This window comes from Rissa tridactyla, chromosome 1 (genome assembly GCF_028500815.1).
Source record: "Rissa tridactyla isolate bRisTri1 chromosome 1, bRisTri1.patW.cur.20221130, whole genome shotgun sequence".
In the NCBI taxonomy this organism is placed as follows: Eukaryota; Metazoa; Chordata; class Aves; order Charadriiformes; family Laridae; genus Rissa; species Rissa tridactyla.
This window is the reverse complement of record NC_071466.1, coordinates 77,693,096-77,699,997: the sequence shown is the minus strand read 5'-3', so window position 1 is coordinate 77,699,997 and position 6,902 is coordinate 77,693,096.

The following is a 6,902-nucleotide window of genomic DNA, read 5'->3' as shown; positions in this document are numbered from 1 at the left end:
ATCCTTAGTAGTTGGTCTGTTAGAGGAAGAACTATTTTTAACTCTGCTTTCCTTGAACATATTTCTTTGTTGTTGTTGCTTGTGTATGTGCTCAGATCCACCAATAGCAAATTGCTTCACAGACATTTCAAATTTTAAATGTCTTCCTTTTCAGTCAGAATTGCTCAGTCTTGCCCACCTTTACCCAGTGATTCCCACCAGAGGGCATGTTAATGATATTTTCTATTTTAAAACCTTGAGGTTATGGATGAAAAAAACTATAGATACGTTAAGTGAGTAATACCGAAGGCAGATTGCATGTGAGGCAGCGGCTCAGCTGCAGAATTTGGTCTCTAGAACCACATACCTAGCATTGACTCAGTCCTTGACAGCTTTTTCGGTACCTTGGGAACAGGACTGGCATGTTTCAGGTCTTCTACTCACTAAAGGATTTAATTTGCTTATTTTAGGTAGGCTAAAAAGAACACAGTTAGTACACGTGTCAGTGTCGTATGAAATTGCCCATTCAACAAATATACTCTACTTGGGTACCACCAGCCACCTCAGTGACCACTACTACCTTGTGTAAGTTTTCTATAGCACCATCCTCTCATGCCACACATGTTTGTGATGCAAAGTGTGTGTCTACACCTGACTAGTTTTGATGAAGGGATTTGCATTCTCTTGTGGTGGCATGTTTGGTCAGGTTTTGGGTAACCTGAGGGTGATCTTACAATGTCATCTGACCAGTACCTTCAGACTGCCCAAACAGTGGCTGAATTAGTTTTAATGATCCATTTTAAACTCTAGTCTGGAGTAATTCATCAGGGCTCTGTGTGCACCAATGGGTGCAGCCACCCTTTCCCTCTTCTCCAGGTCTGGCTGCCTGTTCTCCCTCATGGGGTGGTGTGGGATGGGCCTTGGTCTGGGAGGGCACAGTCCTGCTGTCACCGTGGCTGCCCTCAAGTCCCGGACAAGACCAGGACTCTGACTGGCTTGGGGACCAGATTCCTTCAGGACATATGAAATCTTCTGTGTCCCACCTCAACAGGCCCCGCCTTCTCCTAGGAACAGTCATGTCAACAGCTTGTGAACACAGTCTACAGCCTTGTGTTTATGATAAGCCAGCAATGATTTTGGTTTTGTTTAATGTGCTTTTCTGTTGTTCATTCTAGTTCAGTATTGGCAACGTGAACGGCTGAGACTCCCCCAAGAGTAGTCAGGGGAGGGCAGAGACCTCTCCAGTTCTCCTAAGACAACCCCTTCCAGCATGAGAGTTCTTGGTCCACAGGTGTAGGGTGGTCTGCTGGGATCTCTTCCAGGTCCTGTTCTACGCTGTCCCTGTAGATGTTGCTACCGAATGCATGAATAGCTTGTCATAAATGAAAGACAGAAAATTCACTCTACATGGTCAGAAAAATCTGTTAATAATAACGTCTCAGGTAGTATTAACACTTGCAGGGTTAGGAGGCGCTCCAAGAAAAACTCCAGGCTAATAAAAGCTTCAGAAATGTCACCATACTTTCATAAGAAAGGAGTCAATGGAACAACTGTGTTCATATCCTTCGAGAAGTTGCCAAATGTATGAAGTTCTTTTCTAACAGACTAATAAGAGCTGTGAAAATCACAGAGTTCTAGGAAATGCACAGCACAATTTTTCAAAATGTTATTTTTGAAAAAGTTATTTTAAATTAATGTTATATTTTTTACCTTTTCCTCTTCTGGAAATGTAAATTCAAGTGAGTAGTAGATGATTTCAAGGTTCCTTTTGGACTATTCCTTCAGCGTGGTTGTGTCCAGACAGGACCAGCAGATGGCAGCCCTCATCCTCACCAAATCAGCTGGTCACCCCAATTTGGTGTCATCTGCAAACATGATGACAATGCACTCGATCACTTCCTCCAGGCCGTTGATAAAGACGTTAAACTGGATAGGTCCCAGGACAAACCCCTGTGGTACCTGACTTGTCACAGGCATTTATCCTTGGTAAAATCATACTTATTGTTCCCAGTGACCTTCTCCTCCTTAATGTGCCCAGAAATGTGCTCCAAGAGGACTCACACCATGAGTTTCCCAGGCTGATAGGCCTGCAGTTCTCTGGGTTGAACTTTTGGCCTTTTTTCAAACATGGATGCAATACCTTTCCTGAATAAGTTGAAGTATGTTATGCCTTCCCAGGAGAAAACAGGAAACAAATAAGGAGTTTATTTAGCATCTATTTAACAAGACCATAATGCCATCCCTTGAGTGTCTCGATACTGTCTTTATTATATATTCCTATTCCCTTCCCTACAGAGAGCCAATACTCATAGGTATGTTTTGGTGGATTAGAGCCAAAGTATGCTTCACTCTGGCAATTTTGCCCAAGAGGAAAGATATCATGAAAGGTTGAATAAACCAGTGTAGTCTAATACAATCTCATTACTCTTTTAGCGGGTGATTGTGAGCACTTCAACTCTTGCCACTGCTGTGTACTAAAGGAAATACAAAGACGGTTTGCACATGTGTCCAGCATGAACTCAGCCTCATTAAGAAATTGGCCTTGTTGTTCTGATCTGCTGCAAAAAGCTTCCCAGGCGAGTCTGACCGAAAGGCAATCATTAACTTTGTCAAAGGCAGTAGGTGTGCCAGGAGCTGTTTGCGCACAGCTACAGTAGAAGTTGGACAGTGTGGGGGATCGCCCCTGGCTGCACTGGTAACTGGAAGGCACCCCAGTGCTGGAATGTGTCCAGGAGCAAATGTTCCCAGCACTGATTTGGCCAGAATTTGCAAGAGATGTCCTCAGCAACTCCTGGACATAGTACAGAAGTTAACTCAGGTCAAGGCTAATGTCTATAGACAGTTTGCATGTGTCCAACTTATTTAGGGGATTAATAAAATATATCTGGGTTCTTGCATGCCAGTTGGCCTCAGTGCAAGAGAGTAGTCCTGGGAGTATTTAATCCAATAATCAAATGTCCGGTATCATTATAAAACTAGTCTAATAGTAATATTCAAGTTCCTACTATAGAAATTTAAGCCTTTGAATCTCAAAGTGAAAAGCAATTTTACACCAAACTATAAACCTGATGTGTCAGTGATTCCTCCCCCAGTCATGAAAAACATTGGGAGACCCCCAAAATCTGAATTTCAGAGACCAAAAGGACCAGCAAGATATGAGAGTTATCAAAATTAGTGGGGCTACTCAGACGATAAACTTCCTTTTCTTGTGAAAGAAAGTGCTCAAAGGCTAATTCTGTTAAAGGGGTAAATTGCAGAACATTTTCCCTTTGAGTCTTAAGGCCGCCTTAGGAGCCATGGTGAGCTTTCAGCATTACATCTTCAGGTAGGAACAAGGGCATGGTCTACTGCCCAACCATGCAAACTAGGGAGTCAGGTGATAAGACTGTTTTAGTATAACTCCAGATCAAGACTGAGCCTTGTATGGAATTAGATATTAACCAAAGGTGGAAGTTCTGTCTGTGCTCTCCTATTATCTGCTCAGATTCTGACTTCCTTGCTGGAATATATTTCTTTTCCAAAGAAAGGAGCCCAGAAACCAAATTATACCAGTAAAATATAGTTTGTTGTTGTGCTCCTGATCTCTGTCAAGGGCATCAGGAGACACCCCAGGAGCTGAGGGTATTTGCCTCTTGTCTTCTGTGCTGACCTCATGGTCTCTATCGACTACTTAGCTCTTACAAGGGCTTAAGTTGTCTAAGAAATTAGATTTTTGTCAAGTACTGATAATACTGTTATTCTGTAGAAACATTACCTAATATTCTTTGATTCTACAAAGCCTTCACCTGCGGCACCAGTATGGCTGTATGTGATAAAGACATGGCTATGCCCACCCTGGTATCTTCCCACACAGTTAAACCAAACATTGAAATGTATTCTTTGGGTCCCTTTCATAATACAAACAGATCAAATAGTAGAGTTTTTTGCCTCTTTAAAAAGAAAAATCTCCTTGGTCCTGGCTTAGCATAGTAAAAGGGCGAGGGAGCCTCTACAAAATAAGATGACATTTGTCAACTAGTTGGAGCCCTATCCACAGAAGGAATACAGGAAAACATGGGAATTTTGACAAGACAAATACAAGAGCACAATAAGTCAGTCAGTTTTTTATGGAACAACCCATAAAAGGAATAAAAAAAATCTAATAATAAGTCATTTCACAAAAAAGGAATCTCATCAGAAACCATTGAGCAAATAGATGATAAAGGTATATTAAAAGATTTGTGAAAGGAGGTACGGTGACAGCAGAAAGTATCACTGAGTATTTGTTACTATAGATGCCCTCAAGGATGTTGTCACGGTGGGACTTTTTTCAAGATCATGCTCAAAATGAAGTGCCAGTCAAAGGGGTTAGAGGAAAAAATCAGCATCACATTGTTAGACCAGGAGGAAAGTCTAAGCTGCCATGAGATAAGAGGAGGATTCTCCCATGGGTAAATAGTTACAAGTAGTTTGGGATATAGAAACCAAAGATGACTGTGAGGAAGTTCAATAACCTGATAATAGTGAGTTACTGGCAGATGAAATGTCAGTTTCATGTATAATGTACAAAAATATAAAGTTTCACACATGCTGAAAAAAAGTAATCTTAACATGCTGAAGTGCTGGATTGGCTGATACCTTTACGCCCCTGTATATTGCTGTTGCTACACGATAAATTTCCAAAGATTTTTCTGTCTTGTGTAAAAATGCTTGACTTGGGGGGTTGCATCATCTGAGCATGACAGAACTCCACCTGTCCTCTGGAACAGGGAAGACACCACAAGCAGGACAGAATCTCTCCTGAAACCGCTTATGTTGATAAATTGCATGAGCAGTTCAGTGTAGGGATCCAGCAAAACAAGAGTGTAAAGAAGCCCAGCAACCTAGCACTGGAAAGAGTAACCACTTGTGAGTTAATGAAAGTGTTAGCAGAACCTGGCCCAGTGTTATTAGGAAGAGAGGAGAACATTAAGGGCTGAAAAGATAACGGTTTTGTAAGGCTTACTTAGAGATACTGGCTGCAATGGTCAGCTAAATCTAGTATTTAGCAGCCAAATCTCTCAAGCCTGCCACGTTTAGATACTACTGCTCTAACCAGAGAAGACAGGCCATCGGGCTTTTACAGTACTCCACAAGCACAGCAAGACTAAAGCAGGGCCTCTCCTGTAGAACACAATCTCAAATTTGAAATATGGCAAAGTAAACCCTAGGTCTCCTAGGCTTCTGAGAAAATGGCCTAACAGAGCCTGCATCAAGAACAATATCCCAGAAGACACCCCTATTCACATCTCTTTAGAAATGGTTTCCTTATGTTTGTTTATCACTTATCTGAAAAGGCTAGTCCTTTCAAAAATGCTCCATCCACACAGATGAATTTATGGCAAGGTAAAGTCACATCAGACACCCGCGGCCAACAACAGAAATAGAAATATTTTTTGGCAAAAAGCTTATATGTTTTCCGGGAATGAACATGTAAGAACAGAGGTTGGCAATACACTTCCCATAGAAAATGGAAGAGGAAAAAGCAGTTAGTCCAAATGTAATGCACCAACCCTCCGAGATGAACCATTGCTCAGTGCACAAGCATCTGCGCTTTCTCAAACAGAAATGTAAGTCTGTGCTTGTCTCAAAGTCTCAGCATTAGGCATAGCACTTTCTGGAGAATACATGTAGTTGTTGTTCCGTGCAGAAACGATGCTTCTTTGTAAGTCTGAGAACCCTCCAATGTCCAGAAGGATCTAGGCCTGTTTTCTCCAGCTGTATCTCACCTCATACTGGGAACTTTAAATGTCATTGGAAATTTCTGAACCCTAAAATGGACAAAAGTTCTCACCAGCCTAGTCCCTTTCCCTTCTGATAATGATCTGCATAATTCTGAAATTACTTGATCTGCAGTATTGTTGGATCAGAAGGTGACAAACACGTTCCTACTTCTGTATAAAACAAGCATATTATCAAAATGGGTTATGTTCCTCCACAATAGGAAGACCTAAACACCCCCCTTTTGCTACCACACCTCGGTTCTTTCTCCTTTGAATAAGAATCACAATTGATCATGCTTTCTGACTGCAAAGACTAGTACTCCTTTGGGATCCATGACAGACAAAGGGCCCTTCCAGTCACTGAAACAGAAGATGAAGAACTGGCTCTAAAGGACATTATTCCTTTTTGTATCATCTCAGAGAGACCTCCTAAACACATGAGTTACCTGAGCTCCTAAATCCAAATTTTCCAATACTGGATTTTCTTATCGTTCCCAAGCCCTAAGCCTAAGGAGAGAGATATATATATATATAAAATTTATTTATTATATTCTTTTGTATATATATAAAAAAATAAAATAATATATATAATATATAATATATAATAATATATATTAGCTTATATTATACATATATACATAAATAATATATATAGAAAAATTTTATATATGTATGTGTGTATATATATATATTAGATGGAGGATGCATCAGGAAAGGAAAAAGAAGTGCTGGCTCAAACTGACAGCTCAGCACTGAACAGAAACAAGATCCTTCTGACTCAAGCCCTATTCCCAAGTGGAAGAGGCATGTTTTATGCAGGAGTTCTCTAGGCAACTGTACCAGTACATAGCTCTCCCAGTTACTTTAAGCGTACCAGTGTGTACCATTATTTTCAACAGGGACTTAGAAAGGCTGACCAGCTTTGACAAGAGCCATTTAGAGAAATATTTAGAGAAATATTTATATTGGAATGTATCCCTGAAGGTCATTGAGTCCAACCTCCCACTTAAAGCAGAGCCAACTTCAATGTCAGATCCAGCTGCTTGTCCAGTTGCATTTTGAATATATCCTAGGCTGGAGATTTCACAGCCTCTCTAAGCACCCGCTCCAGAGACCGTCCAACCACTCTCACCTGTGAATCATTCTCTTTCCTTATATCAAATTGGACTTTCTCTTGCTGCA